Source organism: Equus caballus, chromosome 19 (assembly GCF_041296265.1).
Source record: "Equus caballus isolate H_3958 breed thoroughbred chromosome 19, TB-T2T, whole genome shotgun sequence".
Classification (NCBI taxonomy): domain Eukaryota; kingdom Metazoa; phylum Chordata; class Mammalia; order Perissodactyla; family Equidae; genus Equus; species Equus caballus.
In genome coordinates this window covers 13,861,356-13,880,345 of record NC_091702.1, presented here as the reverse complement: position 1 = coordinate 13,880,345, position 18,990 = coordinate 13,861,356, and the positions used below count along the sequence as shown (strand labels likewise).

General features: G+C 34.9%; 1 pseudogene; it reads left to right on the top strand.

Moving 5' to 3' along the window:
* Positions 1 to 3,436: 3,436 nt before the first annotated feature.
* LOC100062659 (sodium/potassium-transporting ATPase subunit beta-3 pseudogene) overlaps positions 3,437 to 18,990 on the top strand; it is a 34,031-nt pseudogene continuing 18,477 nt past the window's right edge.

Genomic DNA, 18,990 nt, shown 5'->3' with positions numbered 1-18,990 from the left:
CACTTCTATAATAAATATTTTCTTACAGGTTTTCTGTGCATATTCCTTGCCTCTTTAAATGACAACATTTTCTAGAGAAAGATGATTTAGTCTTTCCTCTAACATGGTTGACTGGAATCGGGATTTTATAATTTGTAGTTCTGAAAACTTTCTTTTAACCTCACAGCTCATTAGTACAATGTAAATTTTTTAGGATTATTGTAAAAGTTGGGGGAAATTCTACCAATTTTCATGCATGCTGTGAGACTTCAGGGAATTTCAGGTTGTCTTAGATTTATAAACCCTGGTACTTTTCTCACCAGGTGCTGAAGGCCGCATTTGTGCTGCGTGTTATCTGGCTCTGCTCCTTAGTGTCACAAGCCTAGTAAGTCATCAGAGCACTCGGTAGGCATGTTCCTGAAAGCAGTGTCTACTCTGGGAGGACTAGCAGTAATTAACTAGGGTAGGCAGAAGTCTGAGATAAATTCCGAGATTTTAGCCCCTCGGTGTACATGTCCTGTGTAATCCCTTCTGCTGGAGTATGGGCAGAACCGTGAATATGATGGACAGCACTCTCATAATTTAGTTACACGGCAAAGATGAAGGGATTCTATAGACGTAATTAAGGTCCTAAATCAGCAGACTATGAGCTGATGAAGAATGATCGTCCTGGGTTGACCTGACCTAATTAGGTAAGCCCTAGAGAGACTGGCTCCTCCTGAAGGAAGAGATTCAGAGCATGAGGATGTGAGAAGGCCCATAGAGGGAGCCCCATGGCAAGGCACCCAGGAGGCTCTAGACACAGAGCAACGCCTGGCTAACAGGGAAAGACAATGGAAGCCTCAGCCCTACAAAGGCAAGGAACTTAATTTTACCAAAAATGTTAAAAAAAGGACTCTGAGTTATAGGAAGGAATAAAGCCAAGCCAGCACACTGATTTATGCTTTGTGAAACTCTAGTGATAGGACCCAGCTCAGCATGCTCAGACTTCCGACTTACATAAATTAGTAGATAAAAAATAAGTACTGCTTTAAGCCACTGTCTGTAGTAATTTGTTGTACAGCAGTAGAAAACTAATATAACAATACACAGAAACAATGCAAAACCACACATGTATCTCTTAACCCTAAACCAATGTTTCCACCTCAGTTTCCCCTTAAGCTGATATCAAAATGTCCACAGTGATTCCAATGTACTAAGCACAAGAAAAAGAATGATGGAGAGGCAACACCAATGGAATCTCGAGATTTAAACTACTTTAACTTTGTAAAACTTACAAAATATGTAAGAAAATGTGAGCCTGTTGCCCAGGATGTTGGAAGGGGCCCATACACATGCAAGACTAAAATATCTAAAACATAAGCTTCCCATATGTCAAGCACTAGGATAAACATTTTTGTGCTTTATCTCATTTAACAGTTAAATCTATGAATAAATAATAAGAATCAGAAGGCAAGTTATTTTACTACAGATCTTGTGATCCTACATTTAAGCCACGCTTGATTGCAATTACGTCAATTTCTCCACATTACTGACATATAAAAAGTGTTTAAAAAATAAGCATATCATGGCCAATATCAAGAAACCTGTATGAACAGTTTTAGGCTGACCCTAAGTTTGAACTTTACTGGTTATGATTAGATTCTATCTTAAAATTCAATAAATAAAATGTGCTCAAACAAATGCATTCATTGACCATTCAAGTCACAGTGTAATGGGTCCTGTGCTGGAGCAAGACCTGGACCTACAGAGGAAAAGGGATCCTTAAAACTATTTCCTGTTCTAGAAGGAAAGGCCATGGACCAGTACCTTGTGGACATCATGTGGGTGCAGCTTTAGAAAAGCAGTGTGGAGCAGTGTGGAACAACAAGTTCTCAGCAAAAGAGCGGTGTACATTTTAAACCCTGGAGTCTTCATTAGGACAATTTAATTTGTATTTGTGTTGCAAACAAAATCTAGATAAAAATAATAATTTATTGTCATGATAGGGTGGTCCCCTGAGCTTAAATGTGATTTTTCTCAGAAACCTTAGAACTTGAATTGAGAATGAGTTCAGAAAATTAACTTTAGAGCAAAAGAAAGGTAGAAATCCTCTCTCCTGCTGGGTAGACTGACGTCAAATGCCCGGCATTTCATTTTTCATGCTGGTAACCGACATCATGTTCCTCAAAAGATAGCTGCCTGTCCATCTTTTCAATTCAGAACAAATTAAGACTTTGAAACAAGTCAAAGGAATTGAAGCTATCCTTTCCTTTTGAGAAAAAGAAACTAGATGGGATAGGGGAAACTGGGAGTTCAAGGAAACAGTACTTCTATGTGCAAAGTTCTTAAGAGAAAAATGCAAATAGGATACAATTGTTAGGAATTTTAAATAGGGAATTTAAAATCTTCAAAGCAATTGGAATTGTCAGAGAGGAAAACAGACAATTATATGATATGGATAAAAGTGATAGAATCTTCCCATTTATTTATTATTGAAAATTACATAGTTTAAATATTAAATGTTTCTATGTGATTTCGAATGGATTGATTAAAGACAAAAGCATCAGAACAACAATTTGCAAAAGACAGTAACTTTCGTAGTGATGATTTAATTGTAAAATCAATGAATTGTCTTTTGGATGATTTCTTATGTGACTGTGCCAATTAATTTATTTTCATGAAACATGTAATGGATGGTTTAATAAAAATATACGTAGAACACATACCTGAAGTTAAAACCAGGCAATATTCATTGTTTTGTCCTGATTTTTTAAAATCAATGTATTTCGCATAAATTTCTTATGCTCAGCATTGATTGGTAATTTCAAAGATCTTGTATCCCTAGCCCTACATTCCTTCATCGTGTAATTGTTAGGGCTCATTAGTGGCCGCCTCTTTGAAAGGAAACAGGTGCTCTCCAGTTTGCCACAGCACCGTACCCCTCCCAACTGCTTACCCACATAGCCTCTTCGAGCGTCTGAGTGTATTATGTTGCACACATGCAGGCACATAAATCATTTGGAGTTTATGATAAAAGTAGATATATCTTTGCTGCAATTTATATTTCTACAGTTTATAATAATGTAAATACGTTTAACAAATTCAGACTCTTTATATAAAAGTAGAATTTTAACTCACTTATAAGATGTTTTGCATACCCCTTAGCAGCTTATAAATATGTTAAAACTGAAAATCATGCAACTCAGTAAGCATTTAACACCTCCAATTAGTGCAGAGCCTGGTGCTGAGTTCTTTGATTTGACTCCTGATCTCCAGTAGCCTAATCCTTGTACCAGAGATATGTACATACGACTATGAAACAAAGCAGAAATTGAGAAAAAATACACAACATAATTATCAAATAGTGGTGTGGTTGAAAATTATAATTTTCTTCAGAGGAATTAGAGAAGACGTTGTTTATAAGGTGACACAATCTTTGTCTTGAAAAATGAGCAGGATTTTATCCATTGGAGATATGGAGAGGTAAGATAAAGACTGAGCACAAGAAAAAACGCATAGAACTACCAAATACTTTGGAGAATGTGCTGTCTTTTAAGTAAAACAAAGAGATGTATCAGAAGGTAAAAAAAGCATAGATGGAGCCAGAAGCCAGAGAACATGACACCTAGTTTTCATGGTGTATCAGTTAGAAAAGGTTAAATTATGTAGCAGTAATGAACAACCAAGTCCCAAATCTTAGTAGCTTAAAGAGTAATGGTTTACTTCTTGCTTATATGCATATCTTGGGTCACGATAGGCTTTGTTCTTGTCATAGTAATTCTGGAAAGCTACCTGCTGTAGCATCTGTCATCTAGATTTTTTCTGGTCACTGAGGAAAGAGGAAGGAACGTAGTGAAAACTTACTCTTAAAAGATTCCATCTGGAAGAAATGCTATCATTTTCCTTCCTAATTTATTAACCACACCAGGTCATATGACCATGTCTGATGTTGGGAGACAATTATTCATGAGTATCTCACATTTCTGCATGATGTGAGCTAAGGCATTTAAAGCTATGGTAAAGATGTTAGTATAAGAATATACTGCAGAATAGTAAAGTTAGGAGTAATGTTCAGTAAAGTTTAAAGATGAAAACATTTTGCTTCCAATTCTAGAGAAGATTAGTTTACCTTCCAGAGTAAAGATACAATCTCTCTCTCTCTCCTGAAGAAAAAATGAGTGCATTACCAGCATCCCTGTATAAGGTCAAAGTCTCCTAAACCCAGAATTCCTCTTGGATAGTGCATTCCAATGCATGCGCAAATACTATCCAGCCCCCACCATATCACCGTGTATGGATTGGGACTTAGGAACAGACGCTGTGATGTTACTTTGTCTATTAGTGCTTTTTCCATGAATAATAAGCTTTTTGTCTGACCCAGAGGCCTCAGATTTTCCGTCAGGGTGTAAATATAAAACTCTGACAGCTAACTTATCTTGCAAATAGAGTAAAATCTCAAAAACTTCAGTTTCTGAACTAACATTAATTTCATGTAGTCAGGGAAGTACAAGTTTAACATGCTCCTAGAAAGAGGAAATCTGGGAATAGCAGTAAACTGCTAGAATGACTCTGACACATGGTAACGAAACCAGGGCTGATTCCTTTGGTTTATTGGGTCCTCAGTATTTTATGGAAGGCATCCTGATTATAGTAAGCTTGTACTTACATTTAAAAGTGCAGTTAAACCCAAAAAGGAAGGGTCCTTAGGGGCTTTGAGCCCCAGTCCTTGGTGAATCATATTTATCACAAATACAAAAATGCAAATATTCAAAGAAAACTGGGAGACTTCTGTCACCTGTGATCTGACGTTCACCATTAGCATAAGAAACTGATAAACATAGCATCTATTCTTGGAGTAACGTTATTCAAGTCCCAGGGAAACACTCTTCCACATCTTTTTCCCTTGAAACTGAGTGGCTTACATCTGAATGGCATGGACATGACTGGTCTCTGCTGCTGTATGTTGGAAACAAACACGGCTTTAGGGTATGGGAAGGACTTGTGTTGGGAGAGAGTGCTTATGTAAATGTCGTAGGCAGAATAATGGCCTGCCCAAAGTTTCCAGGGTCTAATTCCCAGGTTTTGTGAATATGTTACTTTACATGGCAAAAGGGATGTACGTAATTATGGTTAAGGACATTGAAACAGGGAGATTACGCTGGATTATCCACGTGGAGCTGAACTAACCACAGGGGAACTTAAAAGCAGAGGATCTTCTCTGGCTGTGATCAAAGAGATTGAATACCTGTGGGAAAAAGATCAGAGAGATGCAACTCTGTTGCCTTTGAAGATGAAGGAGGGAGTCAGGAGTCAAAGAATGTGGTGGCCTCTAGAATCTGGAAAAGGCAGAGAAATGGATTCTCCCCCAGAGGCTCCAGATGGAAGAAAGCCCTGCCCACACCCTTGAGTTCACCCTGGTTAGATGTGTGTTGACCTTCTGACCTACAGAACTACAAGATAATAAATCAGTTTTGTTTGAAGCCATCAAGTTTGCGCTACCTCTTAGAGAAGCAACAGAAAACAAATGGAGCATGAGAAAAGAGAGATGAATTAACTCTAGACTTGTGTGGACGCAACTGATCATTTACAACAAGTATCACTTCCTATTTGTGGTGAGCACGCATTTTATCATTTTCTTACAGTTCCCATTTGTGGTTCGTAGTGCAGTACATCAAAGAATTGCACACGGTAGCTAAGGAGTATTTTGTAATATTAAAGAAACTATATTAACTTTAAATATCTTTTATAAGTCTAGATCTAATATCTAATTGTGATACTAATATTTTACATTGGCTACAAGATGCATATTGAAACAGAACTTGAATATATTGTTAATATTTAGTACAATTTGCAGTAAAATAAACATTTTCACATTTATTAAAAAATTTTTGGTTAAAACTTTTATATTCTTCCAATATGATTTATATTCTACATTTGAAAATAGCAATACGGGACCTGCTTGGTGGCAGTGGTTAAGTTTGCACACTCTGCTTCCGCAGTCTGGGGTTTGCCCGTTCAGATCCTGGGTGCAGACCTACGCACCACTAATCAAGCCATGCAGTGGCAGGCATCCTACATATAAAATAGAGAAAACTGGGCACAGATGTTAGCTCAGGGCCAGTCTTCCTCAAAAAAAAAGTAAAATAAAATAAAATAGTAATAGATTTTATATTTTAAAGATTAACTAAAATTATGTTTATATTTTACTTATACTTTGAAGAAAACATATTAAAATTCACTAATTGTTAATAAAATTAAATTCAATTTTCAATTTCAATGTTCTCAATAAAACACTAATTGTGTTCCATACTTGACTATAACAACTAAATTATAAATTTTCTTGACATCGAGTCTAGGAAAATGAGCCTTATGGAATAAAATCAACTGTTAGTTATGTATTTCTTTTCTTGTTAGTCATCTGAGTATTGCTGACCCATTAAGAATATACCAAGGCATGCACAAAAATAAATTCAATATTCTTTGGTATTTTGCCAAATTTTAATCATATATAAATAGCTTCATATATGTTTTTCATTTTTTTGCTTTATGAAAGCATAATTGTCACTTAAGATGATAGAAAGTGTTATATATAGCAGCTTATTAGATTAATTTTTAACTTTGAAATGTAGAGACATATGTTAAATGGCCCTCCTTTTGCAGTCCTGCCCAGTCCTTGCGTATGTTAGAGTGGTGTCTACGTTAGTGTCACCAAATTTGGGAGTAGTTTCCATGAACTACACAGGCATGACCTTGTTCACAGCTGTTCTTATTACTGTCATTTTAGGTTTTGTTTTGTTTTTTAATGTTGGCATTTTGTCTGTCAAGGTATTTTCCATTTCAAATAGGTTCAACAAGAAAACAGAATGAATTAGCATTTGAACTAAAGTTAAAACCTAATGGAGAAGAAATTAAATATATATAAAGTAAATATTTATTATTGAAAGAATGACCTCAATTCCATATTCCTTTCAAAGTAACAACTAAGTGCTTTATGGGAACTAGGAAATAAAAATCCTCACACATAGATAAATCTGTGTTAAAGTTTGTTATTGCAATACGCTCAAACTCTGAATGTAAAAAAAAAATAAAGTTCATTGAGGAATTTATTTCTTTATATATAATATAGATTATATTATAATGTGATAAGAAAAACTATTTCTGTAAACTTAACAGATCTTTCAATAAATATGAAATAATTCTAAATAATATGAAATTATCAGCTCATAATTTACAGGATACTGTTTATTTTTGTTATTCTTTGGATGTTCATTAAATGATAAAGCATTTCACAATCAATGGCATGTTAGATTAGATGAAATATGATAAATCATAACTAAGGATGCTTATTTTAAGAATGCAAGGATGCTTCAGTGTCGGAAATTAATGCAATGCACTATTTTAATGAGTTAAAGAGAAAAGCTTGAAGAACATATTTTAAAAAAATGTAGAGGGGCTGGCCTAGTGGCACAGCGGTTAAGTTTGCACACTCCACTTCAGCAGCCAGGGTTCGCTGGTTCAGACCCCGGTGTGGACCTACGCACCACTTGTCCCATGCTGTGGCAGGCACCCCACATATAAAGTAGAGGGAGAGGGGCATGGATGTTAGCTCAGCGCCAGTCTTCCTCAGCAAAAAAGAGGAGGATTGGCGGCAAATGTTAGCTCAGGGCTAATCTTCCTCAAAAAAAAAAGTAGAAAAGACATACGCAACATTCATCATACTTTCATTATTCAAACTTCCTAGCAAAATAGGCACAAAAGGAAACTTCCGTAATTTTATGTAAAACATCTATTAAAAATATCACACTTATTGAAAAGTCATACTTTCCAATAAGGAAAAAGTCATATTTGTTGGAAGCTGCATAGAATCTATCAATTATATCAAGAACAAGATCAGGAGGTCCACCAGCACCACTATTTTTCAACATTACTTTGTTGAATTATATTATATAATTTTACCAATTATACTAACATGATCAAAAGCAAAATGGAAAAATTATTTGTAAATAAATAAAAGTCACTTGTTTTCAATACACAATTGATGTCAAACTAAGATATGTAACATAGTAAGACTTGATTGACAATAGTAATCAAAACTATGTGGCAACTGAGAATGAACCAAATAAAATATACGAAAGGCCTATATTCAAAAAATGTAATCATCAATGAAGTGCTTAAGAGACCACGTGAATAAAAGCATAGATACTCTACTATTGGAACTTTCCAATAATGATATGACTTGTGAATCTATAAATGCAGTGCACTTCCATTCAAAACCCAAATGATTTTTATGAAACTAAATAAACTATTTCTAAAATCTATATAAAAAAGTATAGGCTATGAATAATCAAGAAATATTTGAAGGACAGGATGAGAATAAATCTTGCATACACCACATCTTACTACAAAGCTATATCAAGACCATGTGATTGATATACAGATAGACAAATAGGCCAATGAAAGACAAAAAAAAGAAACGCTTAGAAGCAGCTCAATGCCAATATGAAAACATAATATATGGCAGAGATAATGTAGAGCAGTGGAAAATAAAATGTGTATCCACATCTCCCTATATATAACAATAATAAGTTCCAGGTAGGTTAGAAATTTAAGCGTTACAAGCAAACTATACAACTTTTACAAAACTAATGGTGAAGCTTTTTATTGATGTTGGGTAAAACACACCTGTTTTGTTTTTTTTTAAAGATTGGCACCTGAGCTAACATCTATTGCCAATCTTTTTTTTTTCCTTCTTCTCCCCAAAGCCCCTAGTACATAGTTGTATATTCCAGTTGTAGGTCCTTCCGGTTGTGCTAAGAACACTCCTATTTTTAAGGAGAAAACCAAAGAGAGTAAATTTGAATGTAACAAAAGAAAGAAGTTGAATTCCTTAGAATTTGAATTTACAACACAGAAAAGAGTGCATAAAGTAAGAAGACAAGCTGAGAGTAGGTAAGTATAGACGCAATATACAGAAACCTCTGATCCAGAATGTTTATTTACAAATCCTAATTAACATAAGGAAAATTATTTTAAAAATGAGTGAATAATATGGAAAGGTGCTTTACTACAGAGGATATTTGAATCACCAATAAACAAATACTCTAGTTACTTACCGCTATGTAAGGAACCATCCAAGATTGAATGGGCTCATTTGGAAAGTTCTCCTTAGAATCTCTAAAGCAGTTTCAGTCAGAATGTGGTTGGGGCTAGAGTCATGATTTTCACTGTCTAGCACTCAGGCTGGATGGCTAGAAAAGCTGAGGGCTAGTCAGGCATCTCTACATACTGCCAAGAGGGTTAGGTTTCCTAATATCATATCCTAATATGCTGGACCTCTTATATTGTGGTTGACTTCCCCCAGAATGAGCATTCCAAAAGACATGAAGATTAAAATGCAAACCTGTGCCCCAAAATTGGCACAATGTCACTTCTGCCATATTCTGTTGGACACAGCAAATCATGAGCCCACCTCTTTTCTCGGGTGAGGACATACACCTCAACTCTTAGCGAGAGAAGCTTCAAAGAGTTCTTGGCCATCTTTGATCTTCCACAAACTTTGAAAATACTCTCAAACTACAAGTAGTCAAATAAATAAATTATAACCATGAGGAAATGACATTTATCCAACATCTTATTGGCCAGAATGTTTAAACTCTGAAAATAGCAAGCATTGGTGGAGAGAGAAAAACTGTTATGCACTCCTGGGTAAGCGGACATGGGTAAAACTCTTCGGAGGGCAATATTTATAATATCTACTAAAGTTGAAAATGGTCAAACTCTCTGGCTCAGTAATTCCACTTCTATATGTATAATCTAGAGACATTTTCACAAATGCACATCAGGATATTTGCACAAGAAGTTCATACTATTGTTCATTGTTCATAGTACGAAAAAATGTAGACTGCTGGATTGAGTCTCGCCCAGCAGAGGACAATGGGAAAGGGAAAAGAAACGGGGTCTCATTTGTAGCTGCTATATTTAATACTTAATTTCATTTCTTAAAAATCTGAAGTGAACATAGTATATGTTAAGATTTACTGAAGACTGGGACGTTTATAAATGAGTGTCCATCATATTAATATATTATTTTCAGAGAATAAAAATTGTTTCAAAAATTCAATAAAGAGCACCTGGAACAAATTTCAAGTTATACTGGATGCTGTAACTTAGAGCTCAGAAAGTATGTTGAAAGGGAGAAAAGATATTTACATATATTAATGTGGTTAAAACAATTTTTATTTATTTGGAAAGTTTTCTTTGGTGAAGCTCTTAATTTGTGCATTAATTAAAAAGTGCGCCTGAAATACATCAGACAAGATAGAAAAAAGGTAACTCATTCTTTGCTTTCTGCATATATATTGCATACATATAATATTTTTCAAACATTAATGTATTCATACAAATTGAAAATGGACAGCTCTTTAAATTTCATTATCAAATCAGATAATGTATTCACATGAAATTAATAACTTGTCTTATTCATCCAATTTAATGTAAAGTCTATTTCTCATGTTAATTTCAAAGTGATACAATCATAAGCCACACCAAATATTATTTTAAAATATTTCTAGTTATAACACTCAAATAACTATTAGTATATAATTTTGCAGATATAAATCTGAAAAGTAGCCCAGATAACCCTATTCCTTAATATTTTCTAGAGATTTTCTCTTTGGTTAGTAACTAGTAACTTTAAAATTGTGCCCGTTGTGCTTTAGGAATCCTGCATTCTCCAAGTCTCAGATAAATGTTTTATGCATGCGTGTCAATCATGATAACTGATTTGCATGTTTTACTGAATTTGTTGTCTACTTGATCTGTCATTTACTGAGAGTACTGTCTTAAAACCTCACAATATGATGGTAGACTTACTAATTCTAGTTAATTCATAATTAAATAAGTAATTATTATTAATTAATTATTCCTCCTGTAGTTCTGTTACCTTTTGTTTTATAGTTGAAGCTAGATTATTAGGGGAAACATACGTTGAGTTGTTATATCATCTTGATTAGTGAAACTTCTACCATTATGGAGTGCTGTTCCTTTTTTCTTGTCATGCTTTTCCTTCATGTATTTTTGTCTGATATTAATATTTTATTAATTACTGATATTTGGTTAGAGATGGTATAATTTTTCCCACCATTTGATTTCAAATATTTACTGGGTCCTTATGGTTTATATTTGTGTCTTTTAACCTGCGTGTAACCAATAATTTTCAATTAATTGGAGAGTATAGTCATCCACACTTATGGATATATTCATACTCTTTTCTATTGTATTATTTGTGCCTTATGTTTTTGCCTTTTTCTACTTCTTTTTTTCTTTCTAGTCAGTTTCTGAAATGAATTTTTATTTCATTTTCCCCTTTACAATTTAGAAAATTCACAGTGTATTTCCATTTTTTCAGTAGTTATACTTTAAATTTAATCATGCATATTTACAATAATAAAGTCTAAAGTTAGTGAATACCTTAGTTCATATCCCAAAGAATATAAGTAAACTAAATTGCTATAATGTCTGGCACCTCTCCTCTCTATTAACAGATCCTTCTTGCCTTTACTTTAATTCTATTTTCTAAACCCACAAAGTATAAATTATTATTACTGTTTTATAAATGCAATGTTTATTTGGCTTTTCTCATGGGTATCATCTATTTTGCACACTATTCTTTCCTGCAAGTCAAACCTTCTTTTGTAGATCATTTACCATCTTCCTGAAATACATCTTTCAAAAACAACTTTATCGAGAGTCTTGTGGTAGTACTCTCAAAGGTGAGTACTCGGTTTTTGTCTAAAACATGCTATTGAAAAATAGATACATGGGATTACAATTCTTGAGTGAATTTCTTAAGCATTTTAAAGATACAATTCCATTGTCTATGGTTTCCATTATCTCTGTCAAGGTGAGTTGTTGAATTGTCATTTTCTTCTCTCTGCAACTTTTAAGCTCTTACTTTATTCTTTGGTGTTCTAAAGTTTCAGTAAGTCCCCAAAAAGGATTTCACTATATTTGTTTTCCTCAAGATACACTAGGATTTCAGATATGAAACTGTTGTCATTCATCAGTCAGGAAGATTTTTTAAGCATAACCTCTTCAAATATTCTCCTTTTTAAATTCATATTTCCTCTCCTGCTGGAGATCTGTTTAGAATTAAGGTAAATTTTTTGCCCTTTTCTATCTTCCATGAGCCTTACCTTCCATTTTATATGATCTACTTCTTTGCTTTACTTTGCTGTATTCAAATAATAACCTAACTCGTAATCCTTGTTCAGTAATTTGATCTTTGGCTAGGTCTAGTATGCTCTTTAAATCATTAATTTAGTTTCCATATTTAATCATTATATTTTCCTTTCTACAAATTCAATTTCCTTTTTATTCAGATCCCTCTGGTCATTTTCTATGGACAAATTTTTCTTTATCTTACTTTCACTATCCTTTCAAATTTTTTAATATAAATATACTCATTAGATTATGTTGAAGAATAGGAAATTTGTAAAATTGTGGTTCAACTGAATACACTATGTGTCATAAATCCTATAACTGCTCCCGATTTTTGAAGACTCTGATTTAAGACTCTTTGCTTTCTTGCTTTCTTCAGTGTTTGAGATTCTGTTTTTTACGAATGCATTTTCCTTCTAACATTTTCTGTGGACATTTTTGAAGGCTTGTTTGGGATTATGTACCTCAAGAGAGGATTTGACTTTGCTTCTACCATATACTTATGGCACTACAAACTCAGGATTATTTTCAACTTTATTGTAAGCCTGGGCTTTTTTTTTTTAATAAAGTGTTTATCTTAGGATAGTTTTAGAGTCACAGAAAAGTTGTAAATATAGCATAGAGAGTTCCTGTCTACTTCACTTAGTGATCCCCTTTGTTAACATCTCAAATTACTATGGAAAATTTGTTCCAACTGAACAGTCAACATTGATCCCCTAAACTCCAGGCTTTATCTGGATTTCACTAGTCTTATCATTAACTTCCTTTTTATTTTCCGGTAACTCACTCAAGATTCCACACTGCTTGTAGTTGTCATGCCTCCTTCGTCTCCTTTGGTCTGTGGTAGTTTTTCTATCTTTCCTTGATGCTCATGATCTTGACAGTTTTGAGGATCTCTGGTCAGATATTTTGTAGAACGTCCCTCAGTTTGGGTTTGGATGATGTTTCCCTCACAGGTAGACTGGGGTAGAGGGTTTTGAGGAAGGTGCCCAGAGTGGTGAGTGGCCCTTCTCACCCCATCATGTCTTGGGCACCTTGTCACTAACAAGCCTTATCACTCATTTTCTTTTTAAGTTACTGCACAGGTGGTGTGGATTTAGGTCTCAAATCTATGTGATGAGGTGATTGTCATTAGAAATTCTTAAGCAGAGATTTCCCATTTTATTTTCTTCCTCTTCTCCCAGATCCAAAGGCAGATACAAAAGTAACTCCAAGCTAGAATCTACGTATTTTCACAACTTAAAGAAGAATGGGGGTAAAGTTTCTTAAAAAGTTTTTTCCTTTGTAAACTTAGAATTTAAAATTAGAGCTCCAAATCTATGAATTTTATGTTGAATGTTTGGAGATATACTCATTAGTAATTATCTTAGTCAGTCCAGGCTGCTGTAACAAAATGCCATGCACTCAGTAGCTTAAACAACAAACAGTTATTTCTCATAGTTCTGGAGGCTGGTAAGTTCAAGATCAAGGGGCCGGCAGATCTGGTGTCTGTTAAGGCCATGCTTCCTGGCTTATGGATGGCTGTCTTCTCACTGCATCCTCATAGGGCAGAGAGCAGAGAGAAGGAGGGGGTTCTCTCCTAACTCTTACCAGGGTGCTAAACCCATTCATGAGGGAGCCACCCTCATGACATCATCTAATCCTAATTGCCTCCTAAAGGCCCCACTTCCTAATACCCTCACATTGAGGGGTAGGGCTTGATCATATGAATTTTGTGGGGACACAAACCTTCAGTCCAAAAAACAATCATGTTTGATTTGATGCCTTTCAGTTTGTTTCTAACTAGCTGGGTGAAGAAAAGTTAACTGACCTTTAAGCATTAAGCCCATCACCTGGCTGTGTCGACGGTGAGGATAAAGTATAATCGTGCATGCGATTTAGCACCATGCTGACACACTGTTCATGCTCCGTAGAGGTTTGTAATTAACATTAAAAGTGGAAAAGTCCAATCTGGTAAAGATAACGTGGTAACCTTGTCCTAGAACCGAGGATAACACGGATCTATGTAAGTTTTTTGTGACCTTTAAGATAATATATTCCTTTAAAGTAATACACATACAGAATAAATAATTAGGATCAAATTTTAAAAAGTCTACTTTAAACACTTTTGATTCTTATCTGTTTAATGTTCCTCACTAATTACTTGTTAAGGTAGTTTGTAAATTCATCTTTATAGATGTGTTGTTAATGTAACATAACTGAACTTTTGGTAAATAAGAAAAATGATTAGGAAGATAAAACAACGTATAGCTTTGACTGCAATTTAGTTTGACAGAGTATATATTAAAATATATGTCCATGTAATTATTGCTGTCTTTCCAAATATTTTATAACCTGCTGTTATTCATATTTTAGAGATGCAAAAATATTTTTCTAGGTGCGGGTAATGACCTCTGACTATTCCTAAGAGCTTGCTTTTTCAATTTATAGCTTCTATACCAGCGAAAAGTGAGTTATGAAAAATAACCTCATTACCTTTATGCAATTACAATGATTGGATTTTTCTACAGTCTTTTTCACCAAATATCTATTTTTCCTCACTAAATATGTATATGTATTGCTAGAAAACTGGCTGTTTTACTCTGATTCTTCCATTCATAGTGAGAGGTTATAAAGAATATATTATTTTTAAAGGACTACCATCAATGGAGAAAGAAATTAAACCAATACCCTAAAAATGTGAACATGTATGTTACAATAAAAGAAAAAACAAGCAGTTGAGATGATTATTTGTCAATATAAGAAAAAGTTAAACATAGTTATTCAAAAATTGTAATGAGACATGCCTTGTTAAGTATTTTGGTTCCTGACTCTAGGTGTCATTGATGTAATAAAAATTTTTTAAATGAAGATGCTAAATATAAGACCACAGGGTTCTAGTATTATGTATGAATATGACAGAAGTTAGATAACCAAACTGTTATTAGCATGGTTATTTTCAACATGGAAGCTATCTCTCAGCCCTACCTGCTTTTCTTAAATATTCTTCAGTTTTCCACTTCAACAATCAATATCTAAAAATATAATTACAAGTAAGATCTTTACAGTAAGTAAACCTTTTTCCATATTTTGAGGATGGTCATAAGCAGTGTCAAGATGGAAATTCTGAAAGATTTCAGGAAAAACATCCTCATTCCAAATGGTGGTGGCCCTTGCCTGTAATTGTGGCAGAGTACAAATTTCCTATGATTTTACGTGGCTCAAAGCCACGAACAATAATATACTTTTTATACTTCCCCTTTGAGTTTAGATATTTTTCAACATGCTGGGATTATATAGATTTCATGAAAAGATCATTTGCCATTTCTAAGGATATTTTTCTAAATAACAAGAGAAATAATCAGGCAGAGGTGAAGTAGCACCCCCTAAAAGGGCAGGAGCTCAGGGTTTCTCAGTGCAGTAGGGGATATCACAATCAGGTATCAGAAAAGGGGTCATGGGAAAGCCAGTGCTGGAGGGTGTGTGTGTGTGTGTAAAACCTACTTTATTCAAGCAACATTTGTGAAGGCACCCCAGATCATTTAACGTTATATTTCCCTTCCCCACGAAAAGCCAGCACTCCCCAGCATCTGAGTCTGCTGGCACAGTTAGAGTGTCAAAACTCGGGGCAGAACTTGGTAAGTCAGGACCGATCTTCAGCTATTACAGAAAGCAGACTTCTTTTTCCTGTTAATGCTATTGGCAAATTTCTGCAGAAATGTTATGGACAGTATTCCCCTTAGAAGTGGCTACTTACGTTTATGAAACACAAATTTATGTGGTCTCTGGCTGAAGTATTTAGTTAACTTCTTATAGGTACCATTAAAATTGGTTCAGTTATGAAGCAGTGATGAAAAAAACCTCCTGTGATTAATTCCTTGTGCCTGATCCATAGCTCTCTTAGTACTTTAAAATAAATTCTTTAAATACATATTGTGTATTCAATAAATAAAGGCAAAGAGAGTATTAAATTAAATCTAAAAATGTTCTCCAAATTGTAATGATCTTGCATATGAGACAGCTCTAAAATGTGGTAATACTTTTCTTTTGATCACTGTAATAAAACACGTAATTTTAAATTTACCTTCTTAATTATTTTTAAGTGTACAGTTCAGTGGTATTCAGTGTATTCATATTGTCGTGCAAACATCTCCAGAATATTTTCATCCTGCAACACTGGAATCCACGAAATACTAATCCTCTCTCCCCTCAGCCCTCAGTAACCACCTTTCTACTTTCTGTTTCTCTTATTTTTACATTAGATACATCATATAAGAGGTATCATACAATCTTTGTCTTTCTGTGACTATATCTCTTTGTTAGCATAATGTCCTCGAGGTTCACCCATGTTGTGGCATGTGACAGAATTTGCTTCTTTTTTAAGGCTGCATAAAACTCCATTGTAAGTATATACCATGTTTTCTTTATCCATTCATGTGTCAATAGAAATTTGGGTTGCTTCCACCTCTTGGCCACTGTGAAAACTGCTAGGGTGAAGATGGGTGTGAAAATATCTCTTTGAGATCTTGCTTGGAGTTCTTTTGGATATATACCCAGAAGTGGGATTGCTGGACTATGTGATAATTCTATTTTTAATTTTCTGAAGAACCCCCAAACTGTTTTCCATAAAAGCTGCACCATTTTACATTCCCCGCAGTGTACAAGGATTCCAACTTCTCCACATCCTTATCAGCACTTGTTATTTTCTATTCTTTTGAAAGTGGCCATCCTGATGAGTGTGAGGTAACCTCTCATTGTGGTTTCGATTTGAATTTCCATAATCATTAGTGACGTTGAGCACCTTTTTGTGTGCCTACTAGGCATTCGTATATCTTATTCGGAGAAATAACTATTTAAGTCTTTTGCCTAATTTAAATTTTTTTCTATTGCTGAGTTCTAGAAGTTCCTCATATTCTGGATATTAACCCTTTGTCAAATATATGATTTGCAATTATTTTTTCCCATTCCATAGGTTGCCTGTTCACTCTGTCAATTGTTTCCTTTGTCACACAGAAGTTTTTAAGTTTTCTGTAGTCCCACTTGCCTATTTTTTATTTTGTTGCCTGTGGTTTTGGTGTCATATCCAAGAAATCATCACCAAATCCAATGTTGTGACATTTTTCCCTTTTTTCTTTCTAGGAATGTAACAGTTTTAGGTCTTATATTTAGATCTTTAATCCATTTTGAGTTAATTTTTGTATATTGTGTCAGATAAGAGTCAAACTTCATGTTTTTGCATGTGGACATAACATTTTCTTTAAAAGTAGTTGATTTTATTTATGAAATTTAAATCTCTGAAACAGAGGTTATATAATGGTGAGTCAAGAGCTAGACCTGGTTGACAGATAGCATCTCTAATTTTTTCCCCTCCATTTATAATGGACGCTATTTAAAAACAGAAGACTTAGCTACTTCCATAAAAATTGATCTCTTCTCTGTAAACATACAGGTTTCTAGCTTCTCTTAACACTCCAGAGAGCTGGGCCTGTCGGCATGCCAGCACTGTCCAGGAACCAGTCAGCCATAGCGCTTTTGGATAAGGAGCCAGCGGGCCACCTTGCTACATTCCCCATCCCTCCCTGTTGCCATGGCAGCACTTAGCTGTCAAGAGTCAGGGGCTTTCAGCATCGCTCTTCCACTTTTATTCCTCTCCTAGCAAAGAGGAAAGCAAACCACCACTTGGACCCTTATCTATTTCACAGGTGGGAAAAGTAAAAGTTGACCCAGAGGGCTACATGTTTCAAGAAAAGATTAGGAGTGCATTTTTTCTAAGTAAGTGAAGAATATTTTTCAACCTGGCATATTTCAAGCATTCACATTACCTGCCCACCCACTGTAGGCATTTGAGTCTGCAAACTCTGCTTTAAGCAGTAACTCACGGTGACAGCGACAAGTGTGCCATAAATATTCTCAGAAGTTCATCATCATATATCTTGCTCCTGAGGGAAGCAGAAGTGATGAAAGGTTTTATTAGGGTGCATAGCAGCACTTCTTCCTTTGTTCAGTGCATGTTATTTTACTTTTTTTCCTCAAATTGAATAAAAGCCCCCTGGCATGCGAATGCACGAAGTATGATACCTAATAACAAATTCTCCAGAATATTCAAAATTGACATTTCAAGAACAGTTTTGCTGTTTCCACTGTGAATGTGGTAATGGATTAAACTGTTTACCATTAGTAATTAAGAATAGATTTAAGGGGCCAGCCCAGGGGTGTAGCAGTTAAGTTCGCGCACTCTGCTTCCGCGGCCCCAGGGTTCATAAGTTCGGATCCCGGGTGCAGACCCATACACCACTCATTGTCATGCTGTGGCAGCATCCCACATATAAAATAGAGGAAGACTGGCACAAAATGTTAGCTCAGCAACAGTCTCCCTCAACCAAAAAGAGGATGATTGGCAACAGATGTTAGCTCAGGGCCGATCTTCCTCATCCAAAAAAAAAAAAAAGGAATAGATTTAAACTGCCTATAGATTTCCAGCCTATTTTGACAAGATTCACTACTTTTCACACACACACTCTCACAGGCAATGATAGACCAGGCAATAATAAAGTAGATGAAAGATAACCAGCTTTCAATAAAACAGTAGTTAAATACTGTAAAGTAAATATTTAAAATGAGAAATCCTTTCAAGTCATCTCAGCTTCTTAGTGTAAATGAGAGGAGAATTCTGGTTACCATTTAAATTTGAAGTACTTCATCCATTATGGTGACAGAAGTGGTTTAAACAGCTATCATAACACTCTTTGAAACTTTTAAAGAACTTTGGGTCCTTCCAAGATGAATGTCCTTTCTTTCTTGCCTCTCATTCCTTAAACTATTTTCTGAAGA